Below are 27,559 nucleotides of genomic sequence, written 5' to 3'. Positions count from 1 at the left end.
TTAGAGAATGGAAGCCCTTTCCCATTTCTGCTTCTTCTCTATAATGTTCAGTTTGAGTTTGGTAAAAGAGAAGAGGTTGGTTGGTAGGAGACACTCAAGGAAAAACAAATTCTCTCCGACTCCCGTCTCCTTCATACCTGCTTGCTTCTGTCCTCATTTTTACCCTGCAAATCTTTAGCCCACAGACAACCTCAACTAAGCCCCAGGAAAGGGTTTACTTTTCCATGAAATCAATGAGATTATTATCTGGGATCATGCTTTCTGCATGGGAACTATGTTAAGCCTTAAAGTAATTGCCAACAGCTTTTAACCCCACTGCCAAGGTAAAATAGGAGAACAATTAAATGGAGCTTCTGTGACTATTCTCTGAGTCCCAATTTTTCTACAGTTCTGACTACTCTTTAGTACCAGGGGCACTGAGCAAACAACAGGGCAGTTTCTCACCTTGACTGCCTCTGCCTTTCCTGTGATCCATCCTCGTTTCAGGGATAATTGTCATTTTCTTGCTCTGATTTTATTCATCAGATGAGAAACACATAATAAAAATCAAACGCTCTTAACTGCTTTATTAATGGCGAAAGCCATTGCTCTCTCTCTGGGATAATTACCACTTCAAAGAGCTTTGGAAGACAAGTTTAGTAATAAAGTGATTTGCCAGATTTCTAGCAAAAAACAAGAAAGATGTCTCGTATATGGTATGTTTCTGGCAGTGATTAAAAATGTGATGCTGACGGTTTCCTAAGTGATCAGGGCATGTTGTGCCCTCAGCACTTGCAAATGCTTTAATTAATAGAGATACTGCCCCTGTGCAAATGGTACAGTTGGTAAATGTGAGGCAAAGGCAAACATCTGAGGCAGGGAGGGCGTGGGTGGAGAGGAAAGCACTCATCACAGGATGAGAGGATGGGGAAGAGGCAGAAGGAGATGTTTGGCCACAAGAACGCAATTGACCCATTCATTGTCTCCAGCCGCATGTTACTCTCAGCACTATGTTGGGGAAGTAAAAATAAATTCATTCAGTGAATGACTCACTCCCTCCAATGTGAGCTGCCATTTCTAACTGTATGGAGTATTAGAATAAGAATCAATTGCTCAACCTTGGCTCATTAAAGGCCCTGTTAAACTATAAACACTGTGAAAAATGATTTATAACTTAAATGTCTATGCGTCGTGTCTACTGCTTGGGCTCTTTATCTTCATGATTTGCATGCAAACCTTTCTATCACTCCCCTAACATCTACACACACAGACATTGCAGTTCCGAGGATGGAAAGAGTCTTTAAGATTGCTTTATGGGGCCTGCAGAGATGGCTCAGTGATTAACAGCACTGGCTTCTCCTTCAGAGGACTCCTGTTAGATTCCCAGCATGCACATGGTGACTCCCAGCCGTCAACGGCTCCACTATCAGGGGATCTGGAACCTTCGACTGATTTCCATGGACACCAGGTTTGCACAGACTTACATGCAGGCAAAAATATAACATAAAATATAACATTAACAATAAAAACAATAGTATTTTAATGTTTAAAAAAGATTCTTTTACCAATATTCAGCTTGTATTTTATGATTATAATTCTTTGTCTTCAGCATATATATATATATTTAGCATATATGCCTTGCTTAATCACTTCCTTAATTGAAAAATAGGTTATGTATATGTAATATATACCATCTGCCTCTTATTAACGTTACACAACCATGTGTGTATGTATACTGAATGTACCTTTAGTTGACATCTGATTTGTTGTGACTTCTGTTCATGCCCATTTGGTTTGTCAGGCCAGAGCTGCTACATTTGTTCTCTCACAAGCATAGTATTACTGGTTATTTCTTCCTCACTCACAAGAGCTCTGCATAAATGGGACTTCCTGGAGGTGACTTCCTCTGATTGTCCAGGTCCATTTAAGCATCCTATCATATAACTGTGCTTCTCGAAATAGCCATCACTATAATTGCAATGAGTTAAAGTTTTCATTGCTCTTCATCGGCTAGCTTTATAATTGTGATATAAGCTCTTCATAGGCATAAAATTTCACTGTGGTGTTTCCAGGACCTATAGTAAAACTTGGTACAAGATGGGTAGACATACCTAGCACACTGTCCACCCAAACGAGGACAATTGGTTGGATAAATAATGATTGAGTATCTCCTTTGTGGTCCCATTAACTGTGTAGATCATCTAATGTTCACATTCCAAATTACTATTACATTTCATTTGAGACTATTAATGTCATGTTCTAGGTCCCTGAGGAATACTCTCTTTCCATCCAGCAGGCTATATGCTACCACATTCTGAAGCTAAAATTACACTTTGACCTTCCATTCCTTTGAAATCTTTCCATTTCCTAGCTGGTCAGATCATTTTAAATGACTTGAGATGTCATGTGACCTTAGAGATGTCATAGTGCAAAGTATTTTGAATAAAGGCCTTTCTTTTAGTAACACATCTGAAAACTAGGTGTCTGGAACTATTTTAAGACTTCTAATTACCGTGGATTTTACTGATGAATCTTGCTTTTGCTTTCTCTTGTTCGGAAAACACCACTATATTACATTACATGGCCACTGTACACTCTGACACCATTTACAGTTAACATTCTAGACATTTATGACACCATATGTCATCCTTTGCCCTGGGATTTGGTGAAGCAACATGTGAGTTTGCTGGTGACACATTCTAGTTTTAGGACAATAACAAAATAAGTCATGGAAAAGTCATTTTGTGAGGGTCCAGTATATGGAATTTCAAATTCTATTTTCATTATTTTATGACCTGTAATTAGTATGGTAGCTGTTCCTACTAAACTCTTACATCTAATGGAAGTAGAATATGGAGTTGCCAAACTTTTCTCAAATTATAAATAATATCCATTTATGTTGTACATACCAAATTCCAATAAATAAGTCATTTTATAAAACATAATTAAGACTTCTAATTACTGTACCGATACACACGTCTGTACTTTTTTTGTCTGTCAAATTAGTAGAAAATTCTTGTTCTTCTGAACTATTCTATACTCTCAGGTTGGAAGATGGGATTGTCCTTAGGATGAAAACCACGACTTTCTAGTATGAGGCTCTCTGCATTCAGTGGGAGGTCCTCGTACTTTTCCAGGGCATTCAGACCTTCAATGTTCCTTCATCCATCACTGACTTGTGCTCTTCCCAGATATTTTGCTTAACTCCCCCCTTTTTACTAACCCTTAAAACGTGACGTACAAAGTCCTCATCATATTCCCCAGGTGGTCAATTCAGTTCTTTGAATGTGGAAAATTTGCCTCCTAAGAACTTTGTAAGGATCTTTGGATTCAATATTAACTCATTGGCAGTTGGTCCTAAAACCACAGGGGATGATAAAAATCAAGATTGTTCTTTATTAGATTGTACCCAATGGCACAGGGAAAAAGGAATATCCCAATAATATTCAGAGGCACACTTACATTTTATCACTTCAAAAAAAAAATCAATGGCGATGAGCCCATTAACCATTGCTCTGTATTGATCGAAGCATGCTCTCCACATAGCCTACACCATCTCCATGATGAAAGGCTGATGGTAATAATTAGTTTCACTAAAGGCTTAAGTGATCGATAAATTAAAATAATTTTTGATGGAAATACATTCCCTGTGAAAAAGCATTAGTAGCCCAGGTTTCTGTGTGAGTGTCAACCCCCTCTGACTGTCCCTAGATCTGCACACATACTAAGTCAGATCCTGTCTTCTGAAACAGTGTTCTGCCACGAGGTATGTCGCCTTTTCTAACAAATTATTCTCATATTCCACAATGTCTTTATACCTATACTGCTATATTTTGATTTTTGAAATTGTTCCATTTTCAATAAATTCTCAGGGTAGCATCAATGAGTAGGAAACAAAATAGATCAGAGTCAGGAAAATATGTCCCAAAGTCTCATAAATGAGATCCTGTGTTAGTACCTTTCTGATCTATTTTATTTAACACACCCAATTCAACGGCAGTTGCATGAATCCTTCTCGAGAATTTGTTACAAATAGACCAAGTATTCTTAAATACCTACATTCTTTTTCTATGGTATAATTAAGAAGCATTTTGCATAGGAAACATTGCTGGCTATCAAACGTTGCGTGACCTATGACATAAACAAACATTTTTTTTTTTAGGCTTTTCTGGAGAGCATCCTATTAAAGATTCATTTCTCATCACTTGGAACTTACCCCTTCAAATTTGAGAACTAAAGCATTCTAGATGGTGACTGCACATGTTTGTCCTAAGGTGTCCTTGAAATTGTACTATTTATAGAGCGCAGCAGAAGAGGACACAGCCCCCCTCTCTACTTCTCCGTTTAAGTTGAGTCTAGTTTAATTTGCTCCATAATAATTTGTCTCCATGCTGAGTTGCCTTTTCAAAAGATGCTTCCTTCAGACAGCTTTATGAAGCTTAACTCTTCCCACAGCTTTGGAGAAGAAAAGTGGATATGAAGACACACACAGCAGAAGTACATGGGCCAGCTCTGACTCAAAAGAGGGAAACAGCAGGTGCTTCCTTCCAAGTAAATAAATCCCCCAACTCTCCCTACTGGAATGTCTATTAGGACTCCAGGGAGAGGTGACCGAGGAAAGAAGCACTTTGGAGTATCTGCTGATCTAGACCAGTTTTCCTATTGCTTTTCAGAGCTGGGCCAGTGCCTAAGCACCTTTTCAAGGTCCAGTAAGTAAATTGTTAATGGAGAGATAACACCATCTTAAACTCCTATAGGTCTTTATGGAAAAAAAAAATCAAACTACTCAGCTTGTCCCAGGGAAAGAGAACTTAGAAAATAACGACAAGCGAGGTCAAAGGGTTTAAAAGCCAGCTGACTGCATATCTCCTGCTAAGTTTAGCATTAACTTTTAGAAAGGAATGAACATTCACATAAAAGTACCTCTTTTAGAAACAAGAGCAGTTAAAGGGTGGAAAACTAGAAAACCAAAGGTCTTTGTTACTGCCCTGTGATGGAGTTGCCTGTCCAGCCTTCCTGACTACCACAAGGGGGACACCTTCAGTGGGCAAAATGGAAGAGTGTAAGAGAAAGAGAAGCTTTTTTTTTTTTTTAAATAATCCACCTCCCACAACTCCATATTACAAGAGCTGGGGAGGGCAAAAGCCTAAGGAAGTGCCATGGGATGGAATTTTGGACATTCGAGTCCCTTAATACTGTCTCCGGATTGATTCTTCCTGGTCTCTGATTTTATTGGTGTGAAGGCAGATGTTTGTGGAAGGAGACTGCAAAGCTGGTTCCCAAGATCTGTTTGTGGTTGTTTTTCCAGCAAGTGGAATGAGCCTGTTCCCTTTTAACAGTCAAAAGGGAAGTCACATATGACAAAGCACTTTTGCTTAAAAGCAGCTTGTGTGTGTGTGTGTGTGTGTGTGTGTGTGTGTGTGTCTTTATTTATGTTCCAAAGTAATATAATCAAAAAAGGTGGCAAAGGAAAAGAAGGAGAAGAAAGTTGGGTTGCTTTGAGCTAATAATCTAATTTGTAATTTTGTGCTTCCTACCCCAAAACATCCCTCGTTGAAGGTTCACCCAAGGTCTTTCCTTGTATTACCCAACTATTATGCACAGTTTTCTTTATTTTCCTGTCGGATTTCTCCAAACTATGTTTGTGCTGTAGAAATTTTAAGTCGCTGGGCATCTCCTCATAGTGATATCTTAGTAAGAATCAAGAAAGATATAAAATACGTTGGGACTGATGGGGTTTCTACGCTGCTATTGAAGATGCTGCGTCTGCCAGGTAGGATAGCATATTGTGTTTGGAAGCCAACTTCAAAGTCATTACTGTGGTTGCACTAATCTGCTACGATCTTAACTGGTGTTTATGAAGTGATAGAAACCACACTGGTTATGGAGTAGGCATTATGTCAGGCAAGTGTTGCATGGGCCTCTGGAATGTAGAGGAGTCAGTTTGTCATAGACAGGAAATTTGGGCTCAGAGAACTAATCAAGCCTGTGCAAGTTGACACGCTGTTGGTAATTCATAAGAGCAACATGATTTCAATGTTTTCTCTCTGCTCACTTTCACTGTCTATACAACCAGGAAACAAGCAAGCGCAAGTGTTGTGTATTTAAAGAAATGGCGTGACCCTTGTAAGTCAAAAGAGTAAACACATCAGCTTTAAAGTGACTATGCCACGTAGAGTAGGTAGAGAATGGGAAACTGAGCCCTCCAAGAGCATTGCAGAAGCACAGGACAGTTTTCTTCCTAGGACTGTGTGTTTGTGCCTTATAAACCAACAGAGAGGTTTCTTCTCCCTTTTCTAACATCAGCCATGACTCTGAAGATACCAGACAGGTCTTATTTCTTATTCCTGAGTGCCAGTACTGTGGCATATTGTGTGGATGGGAAACTGGGAATCAGGAAAGATATAAAATGATTTGCGACTGATCCATCTATCTCCACCGGGTACCTACAGCACTATTTAAGATGGCGGGCCTGCAAGAAAGGATGGTATGCTGGGTTTACTTTTGGATTCAGGACACTTCGGTTGGAGAATAATAGGCAGGGGGAAGCACAGAGTTCAAACAACAGATTTCCAATCTCTTCCAGCTCTATCAGAGTCTCTCTGTCTGTGGGTTCTCTTAGAGTTAGCAAGAAGATACCAAGGCCTGCCAGCTGAATTCTCACATAGCAACAAGCCCTGATGTAGCACCGTTAAAGCCGTCTCCCCCATCCCCAAGGGGCCAGCATGTTATTGGACTACTGAAAAGCCATTCTACAGACTTTATATCCCCTGTGAAGAAGAGGAGACGGTCTTTCTCACATCGCACACTCCAGACAGGTTTACATGGTGTCCTAAAGTCTATGCTGAACACAAAAAAGAAATGTATAGTTTGTTCCCTTAACGATCTAGAAATTCTTGTGAGGATTTTGATGAAAACTATGCAGAAGATTTCCTTCCCTCAGGAAATTGGTGAGATTGCATATATGGTGTTTACTTTCAAGGAAAATACGCATTGTCCAATCAATGTCAGTCACTTGAAAGATGCACTAACACGCCTATGAGGATAGATGCAGTGTGCTTCACTCGAACCCACAGGGCTCAGTGGAAGACACAAGGATGGTTTCTGTTATTGTTTTAACCTTGCATTGTAGATGGAAAATTTAAATTGAAGTTCTACTATTTCAGATGGTAATAAGCACAGAATAATTTTGTTATACAGTTTTCATAGCATTTAATCCTAATTTCATATGCCCTAATTGTCTGTGTAAAGCTTCAATGCATTCAAAGCTTCAAAGACATTTTTCGACATAAGCATTTATTGCTCTAATAAAACCTTGTCAAAATTAAAAAGCACAATGGAGCTCCAAATGAGTAACTTCTACTTGGGGTGTGTGGAGAAAGATGGCAGTTAAAGTATAAAGAAACACATACACACACACACACACACACACACACCATACACACACACACACATACACACACACACACATACACACACATACACACACACACACATACACACATACACACATACACACACACATACACACACATACACACACACACACATACACACACTCACACATACACTCACACATATATATACACCCACAAATGTACATACATACCATATACACACATACACACATACATATACACACATAGATACACATACACACTCACTACCATGCAAACATATACACACATGCACACATACATCCACACACATGCATTCTGATGACCGTTCCCCACTCTCCAGCTCTCACTGTCAGCTGTGACCTAGTCCTGCCAGCCCCTTTCCCAGATTGGTGACTTTGAGTTATTTTGTTTTGTGACTTATTTAGTTAATGTAACCATTTTTTGTTTTTATGCTCACCACCAGAAATTCCTTCTTCAAACATTACTGCATCTGAAACCTCATGGTTGAGGTAATTTCTGATTTCTCTCTCTCTCTCTCTCTCTCTCTCTCTCTCTCTCTCTCTCTCTCTCTCTTTCTCTCTCTCTGTGTGTGTGTGTGTATGTGTGTGTGTGTTCTCTCCTTTTCAGGACTCTCCAATCACTAAAAAATATAGTAGCATCATTTGATCCCAACTTTAATGACTACCCCTTCCTTCCACCCAAACTGGGTGAGCCTGGTTTTCCCAGTGACGATATAAAGTTTAAGTCAAAAGTTCTGTTAGAGTGGGAGACTTCATTGAAGTCTCTCCATGTACATGTTGATTTTGAACTCACTAAAGATCCATCTGTGATTTCTTACACCCACAACCACCCTTTGTTCCTGATACCATGTTTTTTTGCATAAATTGCCCTACTCACTGTCATCTGATTAGAAAAGAAGGAGGCATAATTGGAGAAGCATTGAGAAAAATATCACTGTGAGTCCACCCCAAGCTCGGGTCCTTCCTTGGTGTTTTCCATGTTCAGTAGAAGTTACTCTGTTCTCAGGGTTACCTTTACTTTTTGTCATGGAGAGAATGAAATCTCTCCATTTACTGACCTTTTATGTACTAGAGCTTGAATATTCATCTTTCTGATACTACAACTATCCTCTTTCCACAGTGTCTTGTGACTCAGATAATAATCATAAAAAGTGACTCTTCTCATAATCATGAACGCTAGGAACTCCTGTATTTAAACAGCCACAAAATATGGGCTGAATCATGAACTGAATCACCCTAAATGGTTTATTTTTTAATTCTTTTTTTAATATTATTATAAATTACATACTTTCCTTCCCTTTCTTCCCTACAATTTCTTGCTCTTTTTCAAATTTATCACCCCTTTCTTATTAATTGTTCTTACATACATATATGCACATATTCATAAATATATAAATACAAGATCAGTATGTATAGTGTTACTCATATGTATATGTTGAGGGCTCACCATTTGGTACTGGATAACTAATTGGTGTGCTTTTCTCTGGAGAAGATTGTTTCTCTCACGCTTGACATTACTTAGTTGCCTGGATTTCTTTGTGTAAGGCTGTGTGCTTCCCCTACCCTGCTCACTTTATCATGTCTACTTATGTTGCCTTTCATGCTAAGGCAGTTGTTTAGTGAGACTTTACCTCTGTAGCTTTGGATGGACAGAGTCAAACAACTGAGCATCAAAAGTTTGAACTTCAGCAATATGACTTTAGTTTTAACCTTTGTCTTCATTTGTGAATTAATAGCAAAATATTTTCACTGGGTCCAGTGTTGGTAGACAAACAAGAATGAGCGCATGGCACATATGACAATGATTTGTCTCTCAGTTCTTCAGAAACAAGAATAGTATCATTAACAATCAGAAATATCTATTTCCAGTCCTGCTCTACCAATAGCTGACAAAGGTCATGCCTGTGAATAAATGGTATAGTTTTCTGAGGACCAGCAAAACAAGGTAGAGTTAACCCCATCTCTTAACTTCTCTTGACTTTAAATACACACCATCTACAGAAGCAGATGTTGATTAGTGACTTGTTCACACTTTGCTCTGTGACAAAACTGAAACTTATGATCAGGATTTAGAATAGAATCTTCAGGGTAGTAGTTATCTTTTCATTCTCTAGTTATTAAATTGTTTCTCCGTAAGAATTAAGTCTCATGACTGATAGGTGTACCTTTCGTCAGAAGTTCAGTTGTTACGAAAAATCATTTCATTCTCCTGCCATCACTAAGCTGAATGAAGCAGAGTGATTGGCAGCTCTCCATGGAGAACTCTCAGAAAGCCTCTGAACAGTTATGAGGTGCTCGCTTTCTTCTCATCCCAGTTCTATCCTCGCAGCAGAGGATATCTGGACTGGAAGAGAAGAAGAGCTCAAAGCCCAAACTATGTCTGAGCATATAACACAGATATATTTGAGATGTCACTGTGGCTTGAAGTGAACTGATTCATTCACTGAGTTGACTTGTGCTTTTGCTTATGGCCATTAGAGATAAACTTTGGGTAGAAATAGATACAAAAGTCAACTGTACTCTGCTGCTGATTTTTGAAAGACTGTTTGTACAAATATGACCCCAAAGCATTTCAGAATCTGAAGGGAAATGAGACTACCATATGGCCAGTTCTTCGAAAGGTTAAGTCAAGATCTGGCTAAAGTTGCTAAAAATGGCAATGGACTTTTTGAACCACCTCCATGTATTAATTTACTCTGACTATCAAGGAAACCAAAATAAAGTTTGACTTTTTAAAGTCATTCCCAGACATTTTTGACTATTAAAAGACAAGATCAAGAGGAGAAATATTGCAAAAACTTTTTGAGTCTGTTCATTTTGATAGATTTTAAGAATAGATTCAGAAAATGTGGTTCATTCACACAATGGAATACTACTACTCAGTTATTAAGAAAGAGGAAATCCTGAGTTTTGCATACAAATGAATGGAACTAGAAAATCTCATCTTGAGTGAGGTAACTCAGACACGAAAGGACATGCACAGTATGTTCTCACTAATAAGTGGATACTAGCCAAAAATAAAAAATAAAACAAAAAGTACAAAATACCCAAGGTACAGTCCACAGAACTCAAAAAGGTCAACAAACTGAAGGGCCCAACTGAGCGTGCCTCAGTCCCACTTGGGAGGGAGAAGAAAGCGACCACAGGGGTGAGGAGGGAGGGACAGGGGAGGTAAAGGTGATGATGTGGGGGGAGAAGGGAACATGATCTGGTATTGGGTGGAGAGAAGGACTGAAGCCCTCAGGGCCAGCAGAAAGAATGGAAACAGGTGAGCTTGAAAGGAAGGAGGTTGGGAGCACCCTCTAGAATATACCAGAGACCTGGGGAGTGAGAGACTCTCAGGACTCCAAGGGGGGGGTGTAGATGAAGTGCTCTACAGTGGGGAGAGGGAACATATTGAACCCACCTCCAGCAGAAAGACATGCAGCAAGTGAGGGATGGGGCTGCTATCCCACAGTCAAAGTTCTGATCCATATTTTTTCCTGACTGAAAGAAATGCAGGGATGGAAATGGAGAAGAGCCTGAGGAAAAGAAGGTCCATCGACAGGCCCAAAGTGGGATGCAGCTCAAGGGGAGGCCCCAGGACCTGACACCATTACTGAGCTATGGGGTGTCCACAAAAAGGGACCTATCATGGCTTCCCTCCAAAAGATCCAGTCCCTCCTGGTTGCTTTCAGATCAAGATAAAGAACACTCAGTTTCTTCTCCAGCACCATGTCTGCCTGGATGTTGTCATGCTTCCTGTTATGCTGATAATGAATCAAACATCAAAAGCTATAAACTATCCCCAATTAAATGTTTGACTCTATAAGAGTTGCTATGGTCATGGTGTCTTTTCATAGCAATGCAAACCCTAGCTAAGACAATGGGTAAAATAAGTACATGTTCTCAGTGAGCTTGGCATGTAATGAAAAAGGCAGAAAAATATATGTCGATAAGACGAAGCAGAGTTACAGAGATAACTTCAAGATGCAGTGGGGGAAAGGGTGGAATATACACAAGGACTGAATGAGAAGTAGAACATCACAGAGAAAGTGATTCTTGAATGGAGTCTCAAAGCACATGCAGAAAAGACAAGCAAAATAAACCAGTTATGAAAAAAAGATATTGTACATGTAAGAAAATGAATACTAGGTCACTCCCACTAGGTCAATGGCCATTAGTACTTTGTTATAGGTAGGACAAAGAAAGGTTATAGAGACAGAGAGAAACAAACTTAGGCCTGTGACTAGGAATTGATAATGCTTAACATTACTGTATTTTAAGAATTGTAGTGCTAACTCAATTAATTTGTTGGAAATCTTAATCAAAACTGAGTTTCAGCAAGTTCATTTTGGCAGGAATGTGGAGAATGGTTGAGAATAGACAGACTGGATGCAGAATACCTGTGTTCTGTTAATGAATCATTTATTTGCCAGGTATAATTGTTGCCTCAGAGGCTTACTCCCTGTCTGTTGTAGCCTCCATACAATCCTATCTAGCCTAGCATGCTTTAAGCCTCTGAGCATTGTGCAGCACAAACTCACTATTTCCAGTTCCTTTTGAACTTTTGCTGGCTGGCAAACTCAGTTGTTCTGGCTCAAAACTCAATTTCACTCTAACTGATTCAATCTGGCTTCTCTCAGCTTCTCCTGAACTTCTCTGCTTGGTGTCCTACTAACTTTGGAAATATGTTCTTATCGTCCATCTACGTCTCATCTTCTGGCTTGTTCTGTTTTTACTTTTGTTTAGCTTGTTCTTTCTTTGGCCTGCCGCTCTGTAACTGTCCTGATAAAGCTGTCTCCTGTCTGTCTGCCACTGCTCCTCACGTAGCTCACCTTTCCTCTCTTTCTTCATGAGTTGGGCATATGCTATTCTGTCAAATTTTTCTCTGATTCACCACTTTGTTATTGAATTAGACATCACTTTCTAAAACTGGTGCTTCTTTCTACAAATTAACTTTACCTTCATTGTTTGGGACTGTAAGAGTGTACTAAGGGCCTGTCTGTATTCCAGCCAGAGAGATTAAAGGGGTGTGCTAATGCTGAGTCAGGCCACAACCAAACATGGCTTTACCCAGTAAATAACATAATTCTGGGGTTCATAGTGAGGTCAAATACCCTGAAACTGCATTTTATTAAAATAGCTAACATATGTCCTAAAGAGGGAGGCAAATCTGTATTAAAGACATTCTGAACGGATGGAGTTAAGATTTGCTGACTGTGTGGATGTAGGGTGAATAAATTAATCGAGGGAAACGAGTCCAAATTGATTATATTATGATTAATCAATGAATTACATAAACTAGGTCTTAGAAACACCCACAGGGTATTTCTCTATATAGTTATAGCTGTCAACTCCCTCAGTGCACAAACTAAAGAAATGATAAAAGAGAAGATAGAAACGCATTTGAAGAAATGTTTTCCAACATCAATATAAATAAAAATTTACATTCATAGAATCTTAAATTTAAAAAATTAAGAAATTTATCATTTATATATTATCAATGTTTCATGCTTCTATGTCTCTCTCTTTCTGTCTATCTATCTATCTATCTATCTATCTATCTATCTATCTATCTATCTTTCTATCTACCATATATCTACCTATCATCTGTCTTATTTATCTGTGTACATGCCTCAAATCATCACAGTATACTCACATTGAGAACTTTGAATATAAAATTTACAATGTTTATCTGTCCGTCAATTCTTTAAAAAGTTATAGTTTTGAAGTCTGCAACTTCCATGGAAGTTTCTTTTCCAACCTCAAGAGTTATGTTTCTTACCCACCCACTTTCTCATGTGCAATTTCGTGTAAGTCTTAAAAAATAAAAGTTTATGAAAATAACTTGGGGAAACACCGATTTACAGTGAAGAATCTTAAGGCAGGTAATATTAGGGCAAGATCCAGTCTTTGGTGGAAGAGTTTGAAGTTATTATTATTAACTACAGTTCTTTAATCACCCACTCAGTACAGATTTGTTCTCTTTAGTGAAGGAAAACATATGTTCCTATTTGTCTGGGACATTCCTAGCATGCCGATGTTAACGCATCATGATAAATGTTCCCCCTTTACTCTTAAAAAAAAAATCTTTGTTTTCTTGAGTAATTATATACTGAGCCTGCGATTTATTTATTTATTTTCCTTTCCCCTTTCTGCAATCTAATATGTCTATTTTACTCAGGACATTTTAAGAATGTGAGTGACATCCTTTCATTTGCCAGCTAATAACCCCCAATAGCCAACCAACATCAGCTTGCACACAGATCTTTTGAAGCCCATGCTGGCCACATCTATGATATAAACTTTACAACACTTTTACACTTTATCCAGATTCTGCTGAGCTCCTGGCTGGCCCTAAAGTGGACCACGAGGATGTTCCCACCTCTGAACTTTCACATTCTTTATTTTCTCACTATTCCTGGAACAAACTCAAATATTCATAAGATTTGTTTCCTCATTTAACTTAATTTTCCAATTAAGTTTAACTTCTTCTGACCTATGCGTAAGATGAATTCCCAGCCATACTTCTGAATCTCCGCATCCTCGATTGTCATTATCTTTGACTTGAATAGTGTTTGAATTTTGTCTATCAGGCACCAGTTACATTATTACTCAGATATTTCTGTTAAGATATATTAACAGACTAAGTTTAACATTTATACTCTTTGTAGTTCTTCATCACAACTTATGAAGCTAGGCAGAGCCACACACCTCTGCTCAGTTTAGAAGATTGATATTTCAAAATAGCATTTCCAATTTCCAAACGGCATCTCTCTCCTTCTAGATACTTTGATTGGCAAGCACTTGCTTTTGACATATGTGTGCTCTTTTGATGAATATGGATGCAGGGTAGCTACTTCACTTTGGAAAATAAAGCTGTAACTGAATCAGTGATACTTAGACTGAGCATTTCTAGAAATCCCCCAGTGTAGCCAGACAGGAAAATGCCTTACGGAATAGAAATAGGGGTGGAGGAACATCGAGCACGCTTCATGCTTCATTGTGCCCTTTGGTGGTTGTCCCTTTCACCTCAAGAAGGAATCTCAATGCCCACCACTTCCTCATCCAACACATTCATGGGGCCTGTGCAGAGGTTAATGGCAAGAATGTGTCACTGTCTTATGCAAAGTGTGCCAGTGTTTCCAACAGTGTTAAAAAATAAGCATCTATGAGGCGCCTACTATGTCACTCTACTCTCCCCTGTCCCCTGAAGTAAGATCTTAGTCACCAGCGTTGCCTATGTCATTCCTAAGCATACCCCAAATTTCACTCTCAGAGTAAAGTGCCTTCTTTTCTAGGATCCTTAATAAGATTCTGGTTTGTTTTCTTGGATTCACCCCAGGCCATTGAATATATAGACAGAGACGCAAAGTGAATAGAATTCTAGAAGTGAACTCTGGCTGACTGAACTTATAGTCATCTTAAAACTTCAATTTGACAGAGTCTATATGGTTTCCATCCCCAGGGCATTTCCCTTGCATCAGTGTTCATCTGACCTGCACACAACAGTACAACCATTTCAGTGCAGTGTGCACGGTGGAATTCCTCAGGGCTCATAATACAACCGTGGCTATTCTACAGGAATGTAACAGTGTGACTTCTTCATATCTGAAAGGATCCTGACGTTTGTGTAATAGTTCATAGACAGATTTTCCTCGTACTGCAACCATATCAATATTACTACATTTAAAGAACTCTTTCTCAGACCACATTTTGGAAAACCTGGTTTGAAGCTTGCAGCCTTGCTCAGTCTTTGAAGATATAGTTCTCAATCCCTGGCACTAATGCTCAGGATGCATTTCACTGAAAACGAACAATCTGTCAAGTACTTGTGGCATACTTTTTACCTATATTCAAAATGATAATTTGAATGCACATATTGGTTATATTCATTATTTATGTAGCTTGTGTTTTTCAAAGTGTAGGCCCTTTACTTTGACTTTAAGACACAGTAATTGATCAGGTTAAATACATATTAACAGAGTTTTGTTTTTATTTTTATGTCATTTTGAATGTCTATATTTAGTGTATTGGGTGTGGAGACTTTTTTTCTCAAAAATTTTTCCTTTTGTTCATGTGTGTGTGTGTGTGTGTGTGTGTGTGTGTGTGTGTGTGTGTGTGTGTATGTGTGAGTGTGTGTGTGTGTGCATGCTTATGGCATGCATAACTTGTGGAGGTCAGAAATGACCTTGAGTGTTGTCCTTCACCTTCTACCTTGCTTAAGACAAGTCACTGTGCTCACTTATGTGCTCTCCAGATGACTTAGCAGAGGAACTTTGGGGGATTCTATTGTTTCTGCATCATTCCTATCTCTACCAGGGAACACAGGCATTGCAGGTACACGCTAAGTGCCTGGCTTCTCACTGGTCTGGGGATTTGAAGCCATACCCTTGTGACTGTACAGCAGGCATTTTTTACTTACCCAGACCTTCAGTGTTTTTAATTGCTCAGAAAGTTATGCTATATAGTTTATGAATTACTGTGGTGGTTGATTGTGTACTGGTTCCTGATAATGTTTTTAAATGAAGCTTATCCAAGTTTACAGACACCTAGGGGCTGAGAGTACTCTATTATTTGTGCCTCTCATCTTTCTTGTTCCCATTTCTCCTGTCCATTTCATAATACCACCCCCTCTCTCTCTCAAAGCAAAAGAGTACTTATGTTGCAGAGACAGGCAGATAGATCAGTGAAATAGAATAGAAATGAACCCACACACCTATGGTCACTTGATCTTTGACAACGGAGCTAAAACCATCCAATGGAAGAAAGATAGCATTTTCAACAAATGGTGCTGGTTCAACTGGAAGTCAGCACATAGAAGAATGCAGATCGATCCATTCTTATCACCATGTACAAAGCTTAAGTCCAAGTGGATCGAGGACCTCCACATCAAACCAGACACACTCAAACTAATAGACGAAAAAGTGGGGAAGAGTCTCAAACACATGGGCACTGGAGAAAATTTCATGAACAAAACACCAATGGCTTATGCTCTAAGATCAAGAATAAACAAATGGGACTTCATAAAAGTGCAAAGCTTCTGTAAGGCAAAAGGTACTGTCATTAGGACAAAACGGCAACCAACAGATTGGGAAAAGATCTTTATCAATCCTACATCTGATAGAGGTCTAATATTCAGTATATGCAAAGAACTCATGAAGTTAGACCCCAGAGAGCTAAACCCTATTACAAATGGGGTATAGAGCTAAACAAAACATTCACAGCTAAGGATTATGGAATGGCCAAAAAGCACCTAAAGAAATGTTCAACATCCTTAGTCATCAGGGAAATGCACATCAAAACAACCCTGAGATTCTACCTCACACCAGTCAGAATGGCTAAGATCAAAAAGTCCGGTGACAGCAGATGCTGGCAAGGATGTGGAGAAAGAGGAACACTGCTCCATTGTTTGTTGGATTGCAAACTGGTACAACCACTCTGGAAATCAGTCTGGAGGTTACTCAGAAAATTCGACATTCCACTACCTGACTATACCCAGCTATACCTCTCCTGGCCATATACCCAAAAGATGCTCCAACATACAACAAAGACACGTGCTCCACTATGTTCATAGCAGCATTATTTATAATAGCCAGAAGCTGGAAAGAACTCAGATGCCCTTAAACAGAGGAATGGATACAGAAAATGTGGTACATCTACACAATGGAATATGACTCAGCTATTTTAAAACAATGAATACATGAAATTCTTAGGCAAATGAATGGAACTAGAAAATACCATCCTGAGTGAGGTAACCCAGCCACAAAAGAACACACATATCCATATTCACTAATAAGTAGATATTAGCCCTACAGCTCAAAATATCCAAGAAACAATTCACAGACCATATGAAGCTCAAGAAGAAGGAAGACCAAAATGTGGATGCTTCAGTCCTTCTTAGAAGGAAGAGCAAAATACTTACGGAAGGAAATACAGGGACAAAGAGTGGAGCAGGGACTGATGGAAAGGTCATCCAGAGACAGCCCCACCTGGAGATCCATCCCTATGCAGCCACCAAACCTAGTCACTATTGCTAATGCCAAGAAGTGCTTTCTTACAGAAGCCTGATATGGATGTCACCTGAGAGGTTGTGTCAGATACAGAGAAAGATGAGGATGCTTGCAGCTAGCCATTGGACTGAACAGGGGAACTACAATGGAGGAGCCAGGAAAAAGGACTGAAGGAGCCCAAGGGGATTGCAACCCTAGAGGAAGAACAACAATATCAACTAACCATACACCCCAGATCTCCCAGGGACTAAACCACCAACCAATGAGTACACATGGAGGGAACGTTGACTCCAGCCTCAGACAAGGATGGCATTGTCTGGCATCAGTGGAAGGAGAAGCCTTTGGTCCTGTGAAGGTTTGTTTCCCCAGTGTAGAGGAATGCCAGGGCATTGAGGTGGGATTGGGTGGGCGGAAATGGGAGCATCTTCATAGAAGTAGGGAGCATATAGGAGAGTGGGGGGGAAGGGGAAACATTTGAAATAGAAATACATAAAATATCCATTAAAATAAAATAAAATAAAAAAGCCACCTTTAGGGAAACAATATAACAAACTTGTGAATGTGTAGTGAGGAAATACAAAAGCATTAGAAAGTGGATTTGACAAAGTCCTATGCATGCTCATGAGGAGAGGAGGAGGAGGAGAAAAGACTTGTTTTCACTATATCTTCTTGCAAAATGAAAAGCTGACCAATTTTTATTGCTTTACTTTTAGTTTTCATCATAATTTTTATTAAATTAAGTGCATGACTCAAAATATTTTACATTAAATTTCCAGAGGTCCTGAGCTCATAAGTGTAATTTAAAATGTAAGTTGAACATCAAGTGGGTTTTTGTTCTTGGCTTTAGATTTGTGAATTTGAATTTAAATGGGATTTAACACATATGGGAGAATTATAATACTTCCATTTAAAGATTCTTATCTCATTTTTTTTTATCCAAATTCCCATGCTCTATGACAGTGAAGAGTGCTGGAAAGGGTGATTAGAATTTCTGTACAATTTATTCGAATATGAGCCATATGACAGGCTTGATAAGGATGCAAATATAGTCAATAAGAAATGGTTTAAGCTTTGCGCAGTGGCAGCATCATAGCCAATGAGGTTTCTCCGAGGCGTGATTATTGCTAATAGAAATGGTTTAGCTTCCATTTCAGAAGAATGCCCGTGTGACAATCTGAAAACATTAAATTTCTCAGAGCAATTAATATTACTTCTTAATTGGCTGATACTCACAAGGAGCATTTCAAGTGATTAGTTTATTAAACATTTGAAATTAAATAAATGCAACCCAAAATAGCGTCATTTCGTTCTGTGCGCTTGACAGTACTATACAGACTACTTTTAACATATCAGCTTGACTAATTCTTATGTTTAAGAAACCATTATTGGATGGCGTATGGCAGAAACAAAGCCTGGGCTTCCTATTCTGCCTTATTGGTTCCCTGTATGACGTTAGACATCATTTGTCTGGGCATTGGCATCACCATCGGTAATGTGAATGATCACCTCATAGGCCATTCGTCAGGATTAATGAGTGAGTGCATGCTTTTTTGCTTAGAAATGTGAGGAGAAGATAGAAAGGATTCAACCTCTATCAAGATAAATCTTAGTAACTTCGCCTTCAATATGCTAGCAAGCTATCTCGTTGGCATTTAACCATGAGTTTTTCTGAACTTGAACTGAGGCTTTCAGCACATAAAATAATTTCCATCCCACAAAACGTATTTCATACCGATGGATGGCACAGTAGTGAATTTAGTTAAGATTTGCAGATAGTTTGGTAAACTTATGTTTACTGACAATAAATTTAATAGCTTGCTATTGAGCATGTCCCATAATGCCATTTCATATATGATTGTGTCTTATCTCTCAGAACACAGGCTGCTAGATGGAGAGTGAAGTTACAATATTATGTATTGTCATCGTTCCCCGTAATCTAATAAACTACTCTGAGAAAACCTTCAGTGGATTCCTCTGTCTTATTTTCCTCAAAAACACAAGGCTCAGAAAATAATTTATGATACTGATTGTTTCTTGGTTCCTTGCCATAATGATACAACTTAGAAGTTGTATTATGTTTATGTATGTTATTATTCATAAATCTAGAAACTGGAGAGTTGTTACAGCAGGTAGGAACACATATTGCCCTTGCAGGGGACACAGGTTCAGTTCCCAGCACCTGCACAGCAGTTCAACACTTCCTGTAACTCCAATTTTGGGAGATTTGACATGTTCTTTTGACCTCTGCACGGACTTCACATGCACAGACACAGACACAGACACAGACACAGACACAGACACAGATACAGACACACACACCCCTGCTCCCCACTACATAATACACACACACACACACACACACACACACACACACACACACACACACATTCCAAAACACATAGGCAAAACTCATATGCACATAAAGTAGAAACTGATAAAGTGAAATATTCATAACTCCATATACATCTGCGTCTGTGTTTGACCCTGGATATGATATTATTCAGGTTCACCTTGGTGGGATTCAGAACAAATCACAAATTCAGTAGCCTTCATCAGCTTGAGTCTTCAGACAATTCATCTCGGAATGGCCAAATCATTCAAGAAACTTAAAAGAAGCTATGTCTACCCTCCTAGAAGTGACCACTCTTCCCTCAGTGAGCATATTTAGTGATCAGAAAATGAATTGGACTTGGGGGAAATACAAACTACTTATAAGAATGATACCATCATGAGTTGTCATAGAAACTATTAGTAGGGAATAATAGCAAACCGTGTTCACTGTCTAAATTAAACAGTCAGTAACACACCCAAAGAGCCAGGCTGAAACTCACACTGTATCCACAAAGTACCCTTAGCTCTCATCATCGTGACAGCCACCCCTCCTCATAGACTTGCCCAGTGATCTTCCTGTCCTGACTTCCTCAATTCACTTGTAGGCCACCGTGACAGGAAGTTTTAAGTAGGTCTTGGAGACTGAACTGGACTCCCATGTTTGCAAGCAGTTTATCCACTGAGCTACATCAACAGTCCTAAAGTGAGGTTTATCTCTATACATTTTGATATATTTTTGAGGTGAATTAATATTAACATTTTTTGCATAAATTTATACACACCCTCTCCTCAGAGTTCTTGGCCCCTACTGGAAAGATAAAAGGCAAGTGGCATAATTTTTTCATTAATTATTGCTACCAGACGTAATATGCCCATTCAAGATGGCTGTGTGATGATTTGTTAAGCAATATGAAATTTCATTTAGCAGTAACAGTTAAGAACCATAATGTTAATATGCATGGTTTATACTTTTTAATAATTGTGGCTAGTGTTCACATAGGATTTGGGTTAAAGAGTATGAAATATATCAAATATGTGTGGCAGTTCCATCTACAGAGAAATTCTATTTACATATGCTGAAGCTTTTAATCCCCAGCAAACATTACATAGGTTATCCTTTGTTCTCTCTCTCTCTCTCTCTCTCTCTCTCTCTCTCTCTCTCTCTCTCTCTCTCTCTCATCTTCCCTTCCCTCTCCCAGAGTGTATGACTATAGCCCCAATTGGCTTCAAACTCACACTCCTATCTCTGCCTCACCAGTACAGGCATTTTCTGACATTTCCTGCAAACCCTGGCTTTTATTGTTAGTTTATAATCTTCAGCTGTAGACATTTCATTCCCCTTGTTACAATAAACGAGATCGATTACTATGTTTTTATGTTTTTATTGCAAGCGGCGAGTCTTAGTCTTGGCTGTGTGCTGAAATTTTGTGGGTGCATTCAGAAACTGAGCTACCCCTGTCTGGTCCCCACCAGACTATTCGGTTCATCCGAGGTGCCGCTGAGCCTCAACTTCCCTGAGCGACAGAAAGGCACAGGCAGGGTTGAGAACTGTGATTCAGCAAGGAGGGAACAGTGATTGGGAGAGAAGGTGGCTCCTTTTAAATAATGCTAAATGCTGCCCCCCAAATTGCTCTCCCTTTGATTATGTGTGTAATTTGAAAATACCCGCAATAATGTTTTGATGTACAATATTTTTTAGTACGTTGACATGAGACAATCTGTAACTTTAAGCAGGTGAAAGAGCTGTTTCTTGGGCAGGGCAGCTCGCTTATGACCTGGGAGTCTAGGGAATTTCCACTGTTACTCATTGACCTGCAGAAATCAGTCTCTGTTCTTCAAACTCTTCTCTAGTCGATGGTTCCTTGAGTCGTATGCTGTTTGTAATTTTGTTTTTTAATCCTCCTGAGATTTTGGATGCTCTGCTTGGAACCAATCAATGTCTCATTTTTAAGCATCCAGCAAACAGAGTTGTTTAGGGTTTTTTTTTTTTTTTTTTCTCCATCTTTATTAACTTGGGTGTTTCTTATTTACATTTCGACTGTTATTCCCTTTCCCAGTTTTCAGGCCAACATCCCCCTACCAACTCCCCCTCCCCTTCAATATGTGTGTTCCCCTTCCCATCCTCTCCCCATTACCGCCCTCCCCCCAATAGTCACGTTCACTGGGGGTTCAGTCTTAGCAGGACCCAGGGCTTCCCCTTCCACTGGTGCTCTTACTAGGATATTCATTGCTACCTATGAGGTTGGAGCCCAGGGTCAGTCCATGTATAGTCTTTGGGTAGTGGCTTAGTCCCTGGAAGCTCTGGTTGCTTGGCATTGTTGTTCATATGGGGTCTCGAGCCCCTTCAAGCTCTTTCAGTTCTTATTTAAAAAAATAACCAATGGTATTTCCCCCTAAAATGTGGTAAGCTTTCATTTGGACCAAATTGCCCATAGTTCCAGAACGGGAAGAACTAACACTTACTCTCCTATAGACTCGCTCCATTCCCATCATTCCCCCTCAAACCTCCTCGAGCACGTTCTCCTTGTACCTATTATGAAATAATACATCGCAAGAAGCGCAAGGTACCCTTTCTGGCTCCACAATGAAGACCAAAAGCATCGGCTCTGTGTTATGTGCTACCTAGACCCATGCTAGCTTTTGTCACCGTGAATAAGCCTCAGACGTCAGGTTCCTCTACCTACAACATTAAATCCATTCCGTTCTCTTATGAAACACTTTAGTTCTCTCAGGGTAAGATCTTAGAATCAATTTTCTACAATTCACAGTCGCATCTCAATGGATAGGAAGTCGTGAGTCACTGGGGTTTTAATCTCCTCTCTGACTTGGGTTTTCTATTGCCGTGATGAAGCACCATGATAGAAAAACAAACAAACCCCAAACAAACAAAAAACAATAAATAAAAACTAAAAAACCCAACTTGGGTAATAAAGTGTTTATTTCATCTTTCACGTCTCAGGTCCTAGTTCATCATTGAGGGACGTCAGAGCAGACAGTTGAGTTAGGAGCTTGGAGTCAGGAACTGATGCAGAAGCCATGCGAAACACCCCTGGCTTGCGCAGCCTGATTTCATATACAGCTCAAAAGCCACCTGTCCAAGGTGGCACTGTCCCCAACCCTGTCAATCAGTAATCAATATCATACACTAGAGTTCCTGCAGGCAATCTCAGGGGAGGCATTTTCTCAATCGATGGTCCTCTTTGATAATTGTAGCTTGTGTCAAGTTGACAAAACAAAACAAAACCATCATAATTCTCTGATTTCTTTTTCCTTGGGTTGGACATTAACCTTGGAGGGAGATAGTGTGCGTGCTTTGGGCGGAGTTGGAGGGAGACAGTTAGTGATGGATATGGTCAATATAAAGGGTATAAACTTACGGAACATGGCACAAATCGGAAGGACAAGGAGCTTGACCGTCATTAACGTTAGCCTACCACACATAAAACAGCAGCCAATCGCTTCTGTCACATAGAGTGTTTCTTAAATTTGTTTATTAGGGGGGAAACCAGGACCAGACATTTGCCCTGAGTGTGAATTTGCAATGCGCTTGGCAGAATGAGACTGAGAGAAGCGCGACCAGCAACAGGTGAGCATTGCATCTCGTCAGAATGCTGCTAGCACCGGCAGCCTTCTATGACCCTTCTCTATACCGAGACCTGGGAGGGTTCCCTGCGCTGTTTCTCTCTGAAAGCCAGCTGGTATGTGATGTTTAGTTAAGCATTATAGAGCCGTTCTTTTGGCCTTTTCCAGGCCTGTTTCACTTTAGCTAAAGTTATGACAGCTTTGCTCTGTTAGTAAAGAATGTACAACCTCTTTCTTCTCTTCCCCTCTCCCCTCCCCTTCCCTTCCCTCCCCTCTCCTTTGCCCTTCTCTCCCCTCCTCTCCCCTCCTCTCCTCTCCCCTCCCCTTTCTTGTCTTCTCCCCTCTCCACTCCCCTCTCCTCTCAACTCCTCTCTCCTTCTCTCCCCATCCCTCTCCATTTCTCTTACTGTTCTTTTCCCATCTATCTTCTCTTACCCCCTCTCTTTCTCTCTCACAGAATATTAGCATCCTTTAGTGCAGTTTAAGCTACCTTAGAAAGGAAAAGTGCTAAGTGCAAATGTGTTATAAATTGAATGTATTTACCAATATAAATGGATAGGTAGAATAATAGTTTAATTCAAACCCCATCCTTCAGCTCTGAGAGTCTCATGATAGTGATATTGTATTGTTGAAATAAAACTGTAGCTTCTCTTTTCCTGCCTTGTTTGTTTGTTTAAGTGAAGTGAAACATAGCATAGACCAAAACCAAAACGCTATGCACACTTCCTCTGTATTTGTCAAACCTTTTCCCAGAAACTATCTATCCAGAGAACATTTCCCTGCTCGGTATTGCAAGCTATACTTATATATTCAGTATGTTCATGTCATATTTGTTACCAGAAAAAAATCACATTAAATATTTCTGTCCCCCAAAACACGTTATGTCACACAATTGAAACCTAAGGTAAACGGGAGTTGGGTCAAATCTGATACAAATCGTACACACATTGTGCTTAACAAGATAGCTCTGGAATCTGAATTTTATCATCCTTTATAAGAAATATTTCAGTTTCATCTTGGGAAAAAAACTCATGTATTTTGTAAGCTTAGCTTATGTTTTCCTCCTTAACTCTCATGAGTGGTTGCCAGATATACTTTGCTCACAATATTAATAGAAGTCCTTCATTTAATGACCACAGTGTGGCAACTATCTGGAATGGCATTTCAAACTGCAAGGAACATGATTGTCTGGTTAATCAGTTTTCCAGAAACTACTGTAATCACAGAGATGCTGGTGTTGCTACTCTTGTCTTTATGTACGTACTTTGACCCTGAATTCCTGAGTGGGAGTTTTTCCTATTCTGGTGCAAGCCACTATTATCAAAACATGACTAATGAAAAGAGAACGGTAACATTTAGAAGTATTTTCTTTCAAGTTGTTAAGATTTTTGTACCCCTACAATGGAGAAAGAAGTAAAAGAGCCAAAAATACTTAGAAAAAAAGCAGGACATATAGCTACCTTTAATCATCTTAACCCACATGCAGCACACTTAGGAAAACAAACCCGGAATCTTTGAACAGGATGTGACCAATCTATGAGCTGCTGAGAAAAACTGAAAAACTGACTTCAGTTGCTAAAAATAATAATGCCTTTCACCAATCTCTCCCTGTTTATCCAAGAAGAACTAGCCACACATGTGAGTATTTCCAACGAACATGCAAGAACACACACATTGCCCCCACCTACCCTAAAGCACACAGAGTATAGCAGAGCCTCTCATCTAGCCCATCCCCAAACATGATGGTAATATCAAGGGAAAACTAGGTTCACACAAATCTGAATGGCGAGTGACTCAGGAGATTTAATTTGCTAGCCAGTCTGGGTTATCACTTTCTCTCAGTAGTTAAGCTGTCCTGCTTGGTGAAGGAGTAGGTGTTAAATACCTCAGTCATCCACCTCAACTCAAATCTCAAACTCTTTCTAATTTTTTTTTTCAAAAATATTTTGGCATCCTCTCTTAAGAACACCAAGGGCTCTGCTGGGAGTAGCGGCGTATCATGTCTTACGTATGTTTTGTAAAAGCTTTGCACCTACCTGTGTCACGCCGTCTCTGTCTGCAGGGGCTGGATGAGAAACCAACTCGCTCCGAAGGCTGCTCCAGATTGACCAGAAAGAAAGGACCCGGGAAGTTTGTCCTGCGCGTCTCTAAGCATGGCTGCATAGCTGGCTCTCAGCTTATCTGTGCCTTTCGGCTTTCGCTTCCATACATGGACCTGTTCCCAACAGTAACGCCAAGCTGTCGACAAGCTATCTGGCAGCTCTCAGCCTCATCCAACACATGGGTGATAAAAATACACATATAGACATCCTTCCAGCCAGCCCGTTTCCCACCCACAATTCTGTCACTACACACTCTTACGAGTATGCGTTAGAGATTGGCAGCCTTAGTCTCCAGATTTTGGCGTACAATCAATTTCTACCTGATTCACACACAAAGTTTGCAGGGTGTGGGCTTGCTTGAGTCTGGCTGCTTACCAGCCTCTTCACGCGGAGAGACTTAGTAATAAGATGCTAATGGGAACTGAGAGACATTTATTAGATGGATGGACGAATGAATGAATGAATGAACAATAGTTGAATGAACACTCCTCTCCCCCCACTACAGATGAACTACTAGATCTATCTTGAGACATTTATTTAACTGGACATGATTTTTTTTTTGTTGGTGTTTTGCAGTATAGTTTATTTTTTTTTGTAGAGTTCTTTGTTTTCAAGTTTTTAATTGAATATATTTTATGTATTTGCATTTCAAATGTTATCCCCTTTCCCAGTTCCCTTCTCTCCCATCCTCCCCCTGCTTCCACGAGGGTGCTCCCCCACCCACCCACCCACTCCCACCTCGCCGCCTAGGCATTCTCCTACACTGGAGCATCGAGCCTTCACAGGACCAAGGGTTTCTCCTCCCATTGATGCCAGACAATGCCACCGTCTGCTACATATGCGACTGGGGCCATGGGTCCCTCCATGTGTACTCTTTGGTTGGTGGTTTATTCCCTGGGAGCCGTGGGATGTCTGTATGGTTGATATTGTTGTTCTTCCTATGGGGTTGCAAACCCCTTCAGCTCCCTCTGGATGATTCATCTTAAAGGAAAGACATCATTGAGCCAAAGCGGTCAAAATCTCCCTGACAGGAGAGGCAGGTTTTTATTTAAGCAGCTTTACATTTGGGATACTGCGGCAGGCCCACTAAGCTAGTAAGACTTGGTTGAAAAGTCAGGACTTAGAAGATGTTTTCACTGTTACAGAACGTTAGCCTAAGCAAACACATTATCACTGATAATGGTTTTTGTGGCATGCTACTCGGATTTAATCCTTATTCAGGGAATCATTCTGCCCTGAAGAGTAGAGAAGGGACTCCTTGGTGGCACGTAGACTGGGCCTTTTGTTTTGCTTGCTTGTTTGTTTTTTGTTTTTTTTTTTTAATTTAGACTTTGATTTTTCAGGTTTTGTTTTGGAAGTGGAGCTATCCTCCTTATTCTCGACGTCTCTAATATGTGGCACTAATCCCCGAGTTCATTCGTTTTAATTAAAAATCAATTTCATTGTTTCTCCCTAAGAGGAATTAGTGTAGCTGATACATCCACGGGCGTGTATATAAAAATATTCTTTAAATTTGTATTTGTTTTAAAATTTCTGTTATACATTGAAAAGGACAGTCTGGCAGAGTGAGGCCTTCCTCCAATCCAGCACTAGGGAAATGGAGGTAAGAGCACAGGACTTTAAAGTCATCCTCAACTACACAGCAAGACTGGGCTGTGCATACCAGACCCCTTCTCAAACAAACAAATAAACAAGAAAGGAGCACCAAAGGAATTAGGGGAAGAGAGAACTGATAACGTGAAACTATGTAGTAAAAAAATAAGTACAAAAAAGAAGCATTGGTGGAAAGCTTAAGTTTTCTGTAGTTTCTTACACTACAGATAAGCAAGAGGTTCAGAACAATGGCATGTAATAGGTAATAGTATATATATTTATTTTATACTATGTAATATATTTTATAATATTTAATACATATTAAATGGATGACCTTTTATTTCTAATGTAAACTATATCTAGTCCATTTAAAATGATAATTTTAATTTACGACAAAAACTAAACCAGGGCGTATTTAAAAAACCAACCTCATGCAGCCAAGTACTGGGCCTGGCTGATGACCACCTAATTCAGGAGCTGTTTTTACGGTCACCTCCCATAGGAGCTGTTAATACCTAATCTTCTTTTGTCTTTTTCTACTTCTTAAGTCCTAAACA

At 39.7% G+C, this 27,559-nt stretch overlaps 1 protein-coding gene and 1 non-coding gene across 2 annotated transcripts in view; one reads left to right on the top strand and one right to left on the bottom strand.

Moving 5' to 3' along the window:
• The window catches only part of Slc8a1 (solute carrier family 8 member A1), a 336,986-nt gene extending 311,535 nt beyond the window's left edge, over positions 1-25,451 (bottom strand). Inside the window, exon 1 of the mRNA XM_032908798.1 lies at positions 25,344-25,451. The gene's annotated coding sequence lies outside the window, so the exon portion shown is untranslated. The remainder of the gene's footprint in view (positions 1-25,343) is intronic.
• On the top strand, positions 18,462-18,604 carry LOC116906515. Its single transcript, XR_004388741.1, has one exon. It is a non-coding gene; the product is annotated as a U4 spliceosomal RNA (small nuclear RNA).
• Positions 25,452-27,559: the final 2,108 nt, after the last annotated feature.

Source organism: Rattus rattus, chromosome 7, assembly GCF_011064425.1.
Source record: "Rattus rattus isolate New Zealand chromosome 7, Rrattus_CSIRO_v1, whole genome shotgun sequence".
Lineage (NCBI taxonomy): Eukaryota > Metazoa > Chordata > Mammalia > Rodentia > Muridae > Rattus > Rattus rattus.
The sequence above is the reverse complement of the archived record's forward strand: the minus strand, read 5'-3'. Positions and strand labels throughout refer to the sequence as shown.